We start from the raw sequence: 15,295 nt of genomic DNA, 5'->3' as shown, positions 1-15,295 counted from the left end.
TAGACCCTTTACAATCAGGATTCAGAAATGGCCATAGCATTTCTACTGCTTTGTTGAATGTTACTGAGGACATACGCGCAGCCATGGATAAACGACAGGTTACTGTACTAGTTTTATTGGACTATAGCAAAGCCTTTGATTCTGTTGACTTCGATCTACTATTGACTAAACTACAAACGCTACACCTTTCTGATAGTGCTATCACCTGGAAGTACTCCTACCTTACTGGCCTCCAGCAGCGTGTCATATCTAATAATCGTTTCTCATCCTGGCGTACTGTAGATACAGAAGTTCCTCAGGGATCAGTATTAGGCCCCTTGCTCTTCTCTATTTATATAAATGGAATTTCTAAATCATTTAAGCACTGCAGATATCAAATATATGCAGACGACGTTCAATTGTATATTTCAGCCCGTCCTGGTGCACTAAATGATAGCATTAATAGTCTTAATGAAGATCTTGATTCCATCTCTTCCTGGTCTCAACAATTTGGGCTTAACCTAAACGCATGTAAATCACGGGCTATTCTGTTCGCGAACCGCAGATTAATTCCTGAAGTCAACGACCTGAATATTCCACCTGTGAAACTGAATAAAACAATCATCCCGTTTAGCTCTACCGTAAAAAATCTCGGAGTGCATTTCGAATCTAATCTCAGTTGGGATACGCATATTAAATATACATGTAAGAAGGCATTCTCTATTCTTCATTCACTAAAAAGATTGTATCATTATCCATCTAAGTTAAAACAGACGCTGGTACAGACACTCATTCTACCTCACTTCGATTATTGCGACATTTTGTTCAGTGATATCAGGATTGATTCCGCTCAGAAACTACAGCGTGTTCATAACGCGTGCGTCCGCTTCATTTGTAATGTTCGATACTATGATCATATCTCACCTTCTTTCGAGAAGTTATCATGGCTTAGGTTACATGAGAGGAGAAATCTGCACTCACTTTCTCTCCTATATCGAATTATGCACACTTCATCCCCCTATTAATTATTCCCTCGTTTTCATACTCTTTCTCGCTATCATAATATTAATACTCGATCACAACGCGATAACACGCTAGAAATTCCACTTCACACATCATCTCTGTATTCCTCATCTTTCACTGTTGCTACCTCTCGTCACTGGAACTCTCTGCCGCCTGAAGTCAAGGGCTGCCGAACATTGAAATCTTTCAAATCCAAGTTAGAAAATTATCTTATGACGAGTTGCCAAACTAACTTACTATTATGACAAGTGTTGCATTGCATGTTTCCACGTATTCACATTTTTTTTAATGTTCTAGTGATATTTAACTTATTTTATATTTTTGTTTTCATATTTTCCGATAACGGTATATCTCTAATGTGATAAGTTGACCTGTATAAATCATAATTTTCCATACTGTGTGTACTTAAAAATATTGTATTCATTATATGCTTTGTACTGCACTATTTTATTACTACTATTAGTATTATTATTACTATTAGGCCTGTTATTATTATTATTGTTATTATTATTATTGTTATTATCATTATTATTATATTCTTATTTATTATCATTATTATTATTATTATTATTATTATTATTATTATTATCAATAATTGTCTTATTTTTTTATACTTTGTATGCCTCATGTATTTTTGACCTGCTGTTCTCATTTTATTATGCTTTTTTCTTTCTTTCTCTATGTTATATATTATGTCTGATTTCTTCTTACTTGTTGTTTACATTTTATTATTATTATTATCATGTTCAGTTTTGTGTGTAAAATTGTAGTGTACTTTGTAAATTTGTAGTGTTTTTGTAACGCAGTTTTTACTCCTGGTTGAGTGTAAGAGAAGGCCGTATGGCCTTAACTCTGCCAGGTTAAATAAATCATTATTATTATTATTATTATTATTATTATTATTATTATTATTATTATTATTATTATCACGGACATCATTTTATTTTTACTTCAATTTTTATTGTACCTGAGTTTTTGAATGTACTTCACTCCCACCCGTTCTACTAATGAAGTTCAACCGTCCTTCACACAGATCCAAGACCGCATATACAGTCGTAGTAGCCTTACGGTCATAGTAAACAGTACGTTCCAAAAATATGTTCGCGTTTTTCAGTGATGAAAGAGCTTTCAGTATTGCATCATTTTCCATTTGCCTACGTCGCATCCCGGTTTTCCCCACCTGCTTCTATTCGCCTCTCTGTAAATGCTAGTGGCTGGGCTGTCTTAGCTCTTTTCTGAGAACATTAATTTCTGTTAGGAATTGGACGTCTACGTAATATTATACCCATACAATTGTTTAAAATAACTTAAATAGGAGGGCCTTGTTAAGTAATTAACTGTCACGTGATTTACCCCCTTTCTACGACGCTGCGACGTAACCACTTGGACGGACAGTAGACAGCGTGTCTGAGTAATTTTATCTTTTCGGATCGGGCAGTAGTGAAGACTGAATTTACAGTACGTAAGGTACTCTTTTACAGAGTAGGTACAGAATTATTTCAACATGAGTTACTGATACGAAGTACGAACCTGGTAATTGGAATTACGTACAATAGTCTATAGTGCGATAATATGCACATTAGAACTGAAGCCTGTATTGAAATGAACGGCCACCATTTTCAAAAATGTTATTATGATTATGATTATTTTTCAATTTAACTTAATTCTCTATATTGTAGCTAATGTGTTGTAGACAGTATAATAAACACTGCATAATGAATACGTCCACATAGACAGCTCAGTTCGTGAGTAAAAACACCCATTATTAATACTGTACTGTATTTTGATTAAACAAAAACCTAATGAAAATTATCAAACTCAAAATCGCGATATTTCCTAGTTTACGTAAATGGATGAATTACTTTTCATCCCTCCTATACCTAGTAAAGTTAATTTGTTTGCATATTAAGCCAGTATCATCGAACTCCAGTCGTGGAAGGAGGTAGCAAACGGTGTTTCCGGTTCTTAATCGTTGATCCGAAGGTATAGCCAGGTTAATATTAGAAATGTTAGTAAAAATAAAATGATGTCCCTGTACTTATGACAATGAAGTTGAGTGATTGATTGACTGAATGTATATTTTTATAATTTAGTATTTTCAAACTTCTCTCAGAGTTTACTCGAAGAACATTTTGGATTTATTACACCATAATCTAGATAGAAATTCACGTCTGGTATGATTAATGAACTGGCAAAATACATATTTCCGTTTTAATTGCTTTTGATCCATTATGTCTTTAATTTTTTTTAATTACTTGGAAGAGAAAAGTGTGGTCATTGATTTCGTCTCGTCTTGTAAGTCCAGCAGCATACACATCTCAATAGCTTCATGTACGTTCAATAAATTTTACTTCGTCATTATGTGGAGTACAAGAAAATAAACAATAAACAATAATATCATTCGCCACTTGATAACGTAACTGAATTATTAGACAGCTTGCGTACTCCGCCCGTCCGTAATTCGTTAATGCTTTATCCACTATAGTAGTGATATATTGATGACATATGTATATAATATGTACGTTCGGTGAATTTGTTTGTAATTTCTTTCTGTTGCTCATTTGTTCACTGTTTTTGTTAAGTCGCCGCCATTTTTATATTTCTCTCCATACTGTTCCTCTGTCCTCAATTTAAAAACAGATTGGGGGGAAAAACGAGTGTCGAGGTAGTTCCGGTGATTTTGGAAGTGAAAATGATCGAATTTGCAAGGGATTTCTTGCGGAAATGGATCTCGAAAGTTAAGGATTTTATAGGGAAATATTTCAAGGAATGGAAGTTGTTCGAAAATACAGAGTCCGCCAAAAAAATGTATTCCCTCTTCGTCAGGCTGCATCGGGATATTGATATTGTCAATTGATTTGAATTAAGAGTATGTTGTAGTATGGTCTTTCGCTCAACAGATGTCGGTACGTTCATCACGATAGTGAGAAAACAAAATGGCTGGAGAACGCTTAATGTTCGAGCAGCGAAAATGCATTCTGAAGTGGTTTATGAGGTTTTATAATTCCGTTAAAGTGCAGCGTCAGTGGAGGCGGGAGTACGAAACAGAATCCTCAATCCGTCTAACAATTAAACGCCACCACACTACCACCTAGCCTTACGAGCTTTCATGGATGACAATCTGTAGGGACATTGGATTGGACGAAGAGGGCCCATTGAGTTCCCCCACGGTCGCCAGATCTAACCCTTATGGATTTTTACTTGCGGGGAACTGTGAAAGATCAAGTCTATCGACGTAAGCCGCGCACGCTGGAGGACCTTCGCCAGGAGATTACAGCGGCATGTGCAGCGATCTCCATTGAAACATTGACCGACGTAGCTGCGGCGACCGCTCGCCGTTGCGTTATGTGTCTGGCCGCCAACGGCGAACATTTTGAATATCTAAAGTAGCCACGTGCTTAACTGAAGACAGTACTACATGTGTTTTTGTTCCTTAAAAAGTGTATACATTTTTGGCGCACTCTGTACAGTAAATTACGTGTGAAATGAGAGGTGTGTGGTAACGGAAGTGCAAACGTTGTGATTTCTAGTGAAGGAAAGGGACGTAGGGACATAAAACACAGGATACGATGTAATGTGAAGAATGCAGAACTTGTATTAATTCAATAACCACTGAAATACAGCGAAGCACAACAAATAATGATAAAATAGACACAAAATTTCTATATTATGACTTCGTTTCCACGTCGGCCATTATGGCAGCTCGTACTGATAACATCACCAGGCTTTGAAAATCCTGCAGAGATTCGTATGTGCAAGGCTAACAAAAGCCTAAACTAACCTAACCTAACTTGTCACAGATTAGTATATACAAGACATAAAAGCCTAAACTAACCTAACCTGTTACAGATTCGTATATGCAAGGCATAGCCTGAGTGTACACTAGCGTTAAACTTTCGAATTGTCACCAAAGTTACGTTGGTATTACAGAGGAGATAGCTGAAGGTGTGGAAGCGAAGTGGGAAGGGAACTACCTCAGCGCTCGTTTAATCCAGATTGGAATTATTGCAGAGCCAAAAGTCCCTAAATGTAGGGACCCATCCCGGGGCCAGCCTTTCGAAAGTCTAGCCAAAGCTAAGCTAAGTTATTTACATTGAGCTTTGTGAAGTGTACAGGGAGAAGATTGACATTCTAATTATTTGAAGGACTTTGTCTGTTCTAATATCCCTCATAAATAGCGTAATGTGTATTAAGAAATTTAAGTAACACAATATTAAGTCGATTATTTGGTTAATTCAACAAGACATTAACTCTTTGCGGTAGAAATGAAAGAGTTTTGGAAAATTATGATTGTATTAAAGTTGCAACACATAATAAATTTGGACATGATTATGAGTACTGAAGATTTTAAACATATTTTTAATGTAATATTAAATAAATGATTCAGTCATAAAGTAACACGTCCTAACATTTCTCATAAAAAGTAACATATCCAGATTATGTTTAATTATAAATCACCGAAAATAACCTTAATTCCATTTTATGCATATACAACAGATTTCTGAACGCAAAACAATACATTAAAACATAAAAGCAAATTGCGTTGTTGTACAGTTTGGTAATAAAACTTTTCTCGCCATTCCTGAAAAATCGTTTGTGATGGACATGTTGCATTATGAACGCCAGTTCCACATTTCTGGGAATAAGAGAGGTGGCATTCTTAGAGTGGTATAGACGCACTAAAAGACTACCAGACGAGGAAATCAAAATGGATATTTGATTGATCTCCGCTATGAAGAAAGGAACGATGAACACCTCAACAATATGGAGCGAACGGATGATCCTGGCGTTCCGATCAAGACGTCTGGGCGAAGAACTAAAGAGATAAAGATGAATGGAAAAAGAAAATCAGAGCCAACTACTTGCAAAGTGGAAGATCTATGAAATTAAATAACTGGACGATTTACTAGGACTCTGTGACGTGGGACGACACTCACCTGCCCTTCACCTAATATAGGCCTAGTACAATAGCTTACATTGAAAATTGAATATCTTCCTTATCCTACACAAGATTCATACGACATTTGTGTCCATATGTTATCATATTTGTGCTTCAACTACCGTGTTCGTTATAGCGGATATACTCATGTATGCATAGTTTATGCTGTATAATATTTGCTTATAACATACGCTACCATAATTAAGCATTTAAACTTTGAAGTGAAACAGTATAAACCATAGATATAAACAGCAGGCTAACTATGAAAGGACTGCAGTATTTTAGACGGTTACTCTATGAAGGAAAACAAATACAAAAGTTATACAAATATGGGTTTTAAAGTTCCTTTATTTTTAATGTAATAATCTTTCAATTGCTAAAGTATCTAGATAACAAAACCTCAATAAAACAAATTAATTTATTCTGTATGAACATAGGCCTAATTCTAGAGTGTAGGTTTGTGCTAAATGTGAGTCATTTTGCTGGGAATAAATTTCTCAGTAAGTGTTGAAAGCATCCTCCATTAGTGGTCTCAGAAGATTATATGAGAAAAACAGGAAAGCTGTTTTTAAGACACATATTATAGATATATTAATTTATCCTACAGAATTTATTTGTAATATTAACACTTAATATTTTAGGAGAAAAATTCGTTCCGGCGCCGGGGATTGAACCCGGGTCCTTGGTTCTACGTGCCAAGCGCTCTGACCACTGAGCTACGCCGAATTCAATCCACAGCATCTGACTGACCTCTCCTCCTTCGATGTTTCCCTTTGTGGCCTGACTCCAAGTTAGGCATATATATGATGACGTGTATCCAGTGTCAACTGCCATTATACTAGGAGCGCACTCAGCCGAGTGACTTGTTGGCCGGGAATCCGCAGTTATTATGCACTGCTAGCTAAGAATTTTTCTCCAAAAAAAATTTTAAGACATATGTTTATATGATTTTTTTTTCCTTTGTTCTCGTTCGTAGAATATGCACATAAAAAGTTGCTGAATACTTCAATTTCACGTTGTATATTATAATTAAGCATTAATATTAAAGGAAACGTATATTTTACACTACAACAAGTAATAGAAAAAAAGGAAAGAGTTTAATTTACAGACACATATAACTTGCGTTGATTTAGAAAAAGCATTCGACCGAGTAAAACGAAACAAATTATGGAGTATAATGGAAGTGAAAGGCTATCCACAACACATAATAAATGTGATGAGAAATATGTATAATAATTCTAAAAAATAATAAACACTGGTTAAACAAAAACAAAAGAAATTTTAATAAACAAAGGTGTGAGACAAGGGTGCAGCATTTCTGCTACTCTTTTTAACATTTATATTGGCGACATTATTAAAAAACGGAAAACATTTTTTAAACCAGGAATACAGCTAAATAGAGAAACTAATTTTTATATACTATTATATGCGGATGATCTAGTACTAATACAAAAGACCGAAGATAAAATCTACAATATGCCTTATTCCCACTAAATAATATATGCCAAGAGTACAATTTCAAAATCTCAATACAGAAATCCAAAGTAATGGCATTTTGGGGAAAAGCGATGATGCGGTCAAAAATTGTATTAAATAATAAAATAATAGAACTGGTATCCAATTTCAATTATCTTGGTAATGAAGTGAATATAAATTAAATCAGAGAGGATGTCGATACAAAATTAAATAGCCTAAATTTCAAATGATTTGCGGTACAATGAATAGAACTTTGAAAAATAAAACGAGAAAGGAAACAAGACTGAAGTTTTATAAAACAATGGCTGTACCAATTCCACTACACGGTAGTAAGACTTGAATCACCACAAAAAAATATAAAACAAGAATACAGAGCATAGAAATGAGATTCTTAAGAAGAACAAAAGGTTGCACCGAACTAGATCAAATAAAAAATGAATATATAAGATCTGAATTAGATATATTCTGAATAAACGATAAACTAAAAGAATATTGAAATAACTGGGTACAACATGTTGAAAGAATGGACGCGACTATAATACCGAAAGTGGCATATGAATATAGACCACAAGGAACGAGAGACATCGGAAGACCCCAAAAGAGATGGAAGGACTTGCTATGAGACCAGAGCAGGCTGTTGCCTAAACCATGAAGTGGAGGAGGAGAAGAAGAAGAAGAAGAAGAAGAAGAAGAAGAAGAAGGAGAAGAAGAAGAAGAAGATTAAAGGAAACTACCTGGAAGATCGTCCGTCAGTCGGTAATGGGGGTGGGGGAGACGAGGGCGTAAACAATTTTATATTTTGCTCTGTTATTACTAGTAGATTATTAGTTCGTAGAAATCAATCCTGTTATTTAACCCTCTAAATCAGGTTATTTAACACATAAATGTATTTTCACAAGATCAAGACCTGTCGAAATCGCTTTCTCTCTCTCCCGAAAACGTTAGATTAATCCCATTTCTTCATTATTAGATTATTAGTTAGTCAATTTAACTTTCTCTGCGGAAGCAAATTAAAGTTTCGTTTGGTATGCTGAACTAAAATTTGGAACCGCAGTTTTATGTTTGTTTTTCAATTGTCAATTAAATCATTAAATTTTGTCTTTCTAATGAAATCGACAAAATTTACATATCATTATAGTAGAGTCCTTAGACATTTCTAAAAGCCAGTCTTTTCAACTAACTTTTTCCATGTTGAATCTTTCGTACACTACTTTTAACACTTGAATGTAAATAACTGATTAAATGGCGATCTTACTCGTGTTAATTATGTACGCATGTTCGGCTTACAGCTGTTTCGGTGCTACTTGACACCATCCTCAGAGCCATCTATATCTCGGCGTCATCTCAACTTCGCTGCCTGTTGTGTGGGTGCGTTCGTATGATGAAGAGTTGAGTGAAATAGTGTGTATGTTCTGAAATTGATCTGTGTGTTGAGAATTTGATTAGGGTGTGTTTTAGTGTGTCTGTATAGCCTATTTCATATTGTTCTAGTGTGTTGAGTTTTTGACTTTTGGGTTGTATGTGTAGGATTTCCATGTCTGTATTTATGTTATTGTATGTGTGGTTAGCATTAGTTACTGTATGTGTTCGGCATATGTAGATGTATTGTGTCCTCTGGTTATTGCTTTAATGTGTTCTTTGTATCGAGTATGGAATGACAGTTACTACATTGGACAGACAGGCAGATCATTCAAAACTCGATACAAAGAACACATTAAAGCAATAATCAGCGGACACAATACATCTACATATGCCGAACACATAACTAATGCTAACCACACAAACAATAACATAAATAGGGGCTCCCAGACAATAACTACTTTCAAGACAAAGCTAAACAATTTCTTACTGACGCAGACAAATTGAAGTTGTAATTATAATCATAATCGAGTTTAATGATTTAACTATATTTAGGTATGATTATTATTATTAATGTTATTATTAGTACATAATTATTTCATTGGAGTGTTGGGAAGGTAAAAGAATTGTTATGTATTGTATTGTATTGTATTAATTATGTTTTGCTCCTTAGCAATATAGTAATTTTGTATTTTTGTATCGCACTGGTTGAGTGGAAGAGAAGGCCGAATGGCCTTAACTCTGCCAGTTAAAATAAACCATTATTATTATTATTATTATTATTATTATTATTATTATTATTATTATTATTATTATTATTAAATACAGACATGGAAATCCTACACATACAACCCAAAAACTAAGAACTCAACACACTAGAACAATATGAAATATACAGACACACTAAAAAACACCCTAATCAAATTCTCAACACACAGGTCAATTTCAGAACACACACACTATTTGACTCAACTCTTCACCATACGAACGCACCCACACAACAGGCAGCGAAGTTGAGATGACGCCGATGGCTCTGAGGATGGTGTCAAGTAGCACCGAAACAGCTGTAAGCCGCACGTGCTTACATAATTAACACGAGTAAGATCACTATTTAATCAATTATTTAACTTTTTCCAGCCATTCTTTTCTAAATTTCTGAACGAACGGCACCTTATGTTTTCCTACGACACCATAATCACAACACAAACACTCCTACAGCGACTAATAATCTTTAGAAGACAGGTCAGTGATTGCTGAAAATTGCAACAGATCACTGGTAGTATTGAAAACTCTATTCTTGACAACCCACTGTAGAACAGTGCAGAAATTGATAAATTGATACTTTATCAACAGTAATCTCACTAGAGGTTTTGATTTATCTAGAGAAAATCAAAACTCGAGTGGGATTTAATCAACTATTACACGATTAGAAGGAAGTATATAAAGATTACAAGCAATAAAGTTCTCTAATAAAATAAAATATTAAATGTCTTTCTCAAATTCTATTTCACTAATGTTAGCTTCACCAAATCGTTCGAATGGAGCCACACCGCTCATGAGGCAACTAGGCCAGGAGATAATGGGATTATGTTGGCCAGTTCCATTCCCCTCGCATACATCGCCGACTAGTAACATACTCCACTAATCAGACTTCAAATGTATACAAGCAATTGTTCTTCCTCTGACACGTCTTACCATGAAGTGAGATGTAGCTACATTTCAGCCATTATCTCAATCAGAGGTAACTCAATGGCGCATTATAGATAATTACCTACGTACGTCTTAATAACAGAACCCCATAAATATGATTATTTAATCTACAACACCCTAAATTGATTTTCCATCTTATTTTAGATCCAGCTGAATAATTGCTTTCTTCTACTCGAAATTGTAGAGTCATCCAATTTTATCAAAATCTTTAGGCCCGATTTCAAGATAAAATTTTCATACTCATAAGATTTGCTCGCTTAATTGCAGGGCCTATAAAGACAGAAATGAAAATAAATATCGGAATATTCTTTAAAACACGAAACATCTTTACTTATTCGACCAATTCGACCATGCTCCCAATAACAATAACAAACATAAATGTGTCATAAGGATTCGATTTTTTTTAATTGAATATATTTATATGTTGAACTATATATATTTTTTCCCGTTTTTTAATGCGAATAAATATGGGAAATGCCTGTTATTATTCGGTTGAGAAACTTTTGTCATCTAGTCTGCTGTCAAAAATTCTGAAAGTTAGAATTTATAAAACAGTTATATTACCGGATCTTCTGTATGGTTGTGAAACTTGGAATCTCACTTTGAGAGAGGAACAGAGATTAAGGGTATTTGAGAATAAGGTTCTTCGGAAAATATTTGGGGCTAAGAGGGATGAAGTTACAGGAAAATGGAGAAAGTTACACAACGCAGAACTGCAAGCATTGTATTCTTCACCTGACATAATTAGGAACATTAAATCCAGACGTTTGAGATGGGCAGGGCATGTAGCACGTATGGGCGAATCCAGAAATGCATATAGATTATTAGTTGGGAGACCGGAGGGAAAAATACCTTTGGGGAGGCCGAGACGTAGGTGGGAGGATAATATTAAAATGGATTTGAGGGAGGGAGATGATAGAGACTGGATTAATCTGTTGGTCTAAAGCATAGCATACATTTTGGCCCTCGGTTGTACAATGCTTTAACTAAATTACACCCATAACTTCTAACATGTAACCCACTAACATATAACAAGAAAATTAGAAGCGTGTTAATATCTTCAACTTGATTAAATAAATTTATATCCTATGTGAATGAATTAATCAACCTATATTATATTTATATTCTATAATTTTGAAATATATATTAGTCCTACTTTTCACGTGCGATATTATTCTTCTCTAGTGTTAATATTATATTATATAATTCCATTGCCGCTGTAATTATATTTTAGTTCCTATTTTATTTTACGTATTTATTTTTATTATTATTATTATTATTATTATTATTATTATTATTTTTATTTCAATATTATATCTGAACTGCGACCGAGCACGAGCGCTGCTCATTCGGTCTCAAATTTTGTTAATACTACTGTATCTTCTTTTTATATTGCTTGTATTATTTTATTTCTATTTCTCTTGTTTGTTTTGTAATTATATTCTTTATTCTGTATATTTAAATTTAAATAAAATAAATAAAGGTTAGAGACCGATGGCGGGCTTATGTGTGGGCGGCAATGAACCTGCGGGCTCCTTAAAAGCCATTTGTAAGTAAGTAAGTTTTCTAATACATGACAAGTAATTGTTTGAAATATTTTGATTGTTCAAGAATTTATTAATCAGCGCATATCGAATTATCATCATCATTATTATTATAAATGACAAATTGTTCATACCTAGAATTTTTCTAATTTATTGTAAGTGACAATATTGTTCATACCTAGAATTTTTCCAATATTAAAAATTTTAGAAGACAATATAATGAGATGTAATCTAAGAGCCCAGCATTTCTGGCAAGGCAAATCTATTGTGATATATTTCCTTTGGCTACCCCTGCCAAGTATGTGTACCCTCAAAACCCTGTCCCTGCAGTGTAACCTTCTCCCCTCCCTTCCTTCCTTCCCTGCCCAGCAATTTCCTCACTCCGCTCAACCGCCATATTTGCAAGCGCCTTTATTTGGTTGCTATGACAACGACGGCCACCGCTCGACGCCCCGTGACAAAAGGGAAGAGATAAAGAAAGATGGGGTAAGGAGGGCTGTAAAGAGAGGGTGGAACGAATAGGAATTGCTCGGTGAAAATAAAGAAGATAAAGATGAAGAAAAGTTTTTTTTCTGTTTAAAATAAGTCAAAAAGGTGCTTTTCTGTACTTCGTTATTGTGGTTTGGAAACAAAGGTTCTTCCGGGAATCCAATCATTTCGTTGGATGAAGACGTTTTATACTTTCGTTTTAAACCGTTAAGGAATCGCGAGGCATTTCAGGAAACAATAACATTTCTGAGACTTCGCCTTTCTCGCGACCTTTAATAAATCAACAAGTTTTTATTTGCAACGATTTTAGAGAGTCTTACTTCTTAAGCTGCATTCTGAGGAAAAACTTTTCAAAACTGCAGTCTGTATACCCTATCGCAAAGGAAAAGATATATAATTTTGCTTTAACGATACGTTAAAATGTTAAAATTTTTAAAAAAAGGTTATGTACCTTAGACAGACTGCCCGTTTCGACGCCGGTTCTGCGTCATCTTCAGTGTCCTATGAATTACTGATGTCCCTGTTGATCTTGCATACTGCCATTTGCATTCGTTAGTTGTAGGGGTGGGGGTGTGTTGTTCCTGTGGTGGGGGGTGGTTGTTTGTGCGCTGTGTACCATGATGTCGAATAACGTATGGGTATTGAACTGTAAATTGTGTATTAAGCATATGTTGCGGGTGTGTTATTTTATGTATGTATATTTCGTATTTTTCTAAAATTTAACTGTGGACTTTTTGGTGTGATGTGTAGAATTTCCATATCTGTTTCTATATTACTAGTCATGATTATTGTTGATACAAACAAAATATACAATTACAGTTCAATACCTACGCATTATTCGACATCATGATACATAGCACACAAACAACTACCCCCCACCACAGGAACAACACACCCCCTCCCCTACAACTGACGAATGCAAAAAGCAGTATGCAAAATCAACAGGAACATCAGTAGTTCGTAGGACACTGAAGATGACGCAGAACCGGCGTCGAAACTGGCCGTCTGTCTAAGGTACATGAATGAATGAATGAATGAATGTTAGCCATGATGTCCCATGTTGGGCACAGGCCTCCTGTGATGGGGTTAAAACCCCTTCGATAGGAATGGCTCAAGTGTACTCGCTTTGTGAGCCAATCCAGGCGAGCTTATCGTGTATACTACTTTTGTGACATGGTTAATAACCCTGTTCAACTTTAACTAGTCTCAGCACTCTGTTCTTTGTTCATTTTTTTTCTTGCACTACACACATTATACTGACACTGGCACTTTGACAAACACTGATTGCTATTTATTTACACTATTTACCTGACACTTTCTCAACACTGACTTTACTATTTACAAAACTTATCTTACACTTTCACTAATACTGACTTTACTATTTACAATATCTTAACACTGATTACGTTATCTATTTACAATGACCTTCCCTAGTTCTTTCCACAAAACTCTGTTCTTTGCTGTCCTCGACCATTGTTTCCCCGCCTCTTTCGTAAACATGTCAGACCATCTGAGCCGTGGTCTTCCCTGTCCTCTCTTTCCGACGTAGGAGTCCCACATCGTGACTGCATGGGTCCATCTTATCTGATGTAGTCTCGCCACATGTCATCCCCAGGTCCACTTCGTTGCCGTGGCTCGTTCTGCTGCGTCAGTAGTGTTCGTCAGTCTTTGTAGTGTTTCGTTTGTCATTCCGTCTCGTAGCGTGGTGCCCAGTATTTTTCTTTGCATCTTCCTCTGGTACATAACCTTTTTTAAAAATTTTAACACTTTTAACGTGTCGTTAAACAATTTTAAGTTTTTTTTTTTAAACAAAGTGTTAACGTGGACCAGAATCAATGATATAATTTTGCGTTTGTCACAACACAGCATACTCTAATCACATACATATCTTGTGTCTTGGATACCACAGTCTCGTATGATATATGGAGTGGCCCATACGTTAGTTGATTCTAGCAGTTATTCGGTTATTAATTGATTACAATAGTAGCTACTTCACTAGAGCAGTAGGTATTTGACGTTATGTTGATGGCATTTCTAGAGCTGGATTAGTGTACAAATATAGGATCTACAACGAATAGTAAGTTATCTACGGAAGAGCGTGCTCATACTTCAAAATAGACGGAAATATGGCCACAATTATAGTGATGTTATTAAGTTATCTGTGGATAATACCAAAATAAATGGTTGCTTATTCAGTGAAAATTCTCATATGGAATTTTTAAAGGCACACACTAAGGGCCGGCATTATAAACGCCGTTTAAACCTTATGTTTAGTTTAAACTGAAGTTTTTCGTTCTGATTCGTATTATAAACCTTAACTACCAGTTAATCTTGAATTAACTTGAGTTTAACTTAATCGGCAGTCCTCTGCCGTTTAAACTGCAGTTCAAGATTCAGCAGTGCAAGATGGCGGTTCCCGCAATAGCCTGCAGATATTTTCCAAAAACTTATGAGTAGACTTCGTCGAATTGCCACACGCAGCATGCAATCAGGTTGCTGATGTACAGTAGTATAAAAGAGGTGAGCGACCTCCCGGTCTCGTAGTATAAGCAGTTCATGTTAAGAGATGTGACCGGTCCAAATAGATAGAGCAGCTACAGCTAATGTATACCTATGTAACCACTTGTTTTTGCATTACTGTGGTTGGAATAGTCAAAGTTTAACATTTGTTCAGTGCAGACAAGAATTCAATCAAACATACTACAATGAGAGTGTTGCTGTTCCAAACAATTACCCCTGGAATATCCTTAACCCCGCAGCCAGTCTTGACCCGTTG

At 35.4% G+C, this 15,295-nt stretch overlaps 1 protein-coding gene and 1 non-coding gene across 4 annotated transcripts in view; both read right to left on the bottom strand.

Moving 5' to 3' along the window:
• The window catches only part of kn (EBF transcription factor knot), an 872,483-nt gene that overhangs the window by 326,544 nt on the left and 530,644 nt on the right, over positions 1–15,295 (bottom strand). The window lies entirely within an intron of this gene.
• Positions 6,595–6,667, bottom strand: TRNAT-CGU (transfer RNA threonine (anticodon CGU)). Its single transcript has one exon. It is a non-coding gene; the product is annotated as a tRNA-Thr (tRNA).

The sequence above is a fragment of the Periplaneta americana genome, chromosome 3, assembly GCF_040183065.1.
Source record: "Periplaneta americana isolate PAMFEO1 chromosome 3, P.americana_PAMFEO1_priV1, whole genome shotgun sequence".
Classification (NCBI taxonomy): Eukaryota; Metazoa; Arthropoda; class Insecta; order Blattodea; family Blattidae; genus Periplaneta; species Periplaneta americana.
This window is presented reverse-complemented; position numbering and strand designations above follow the sequence as displayed.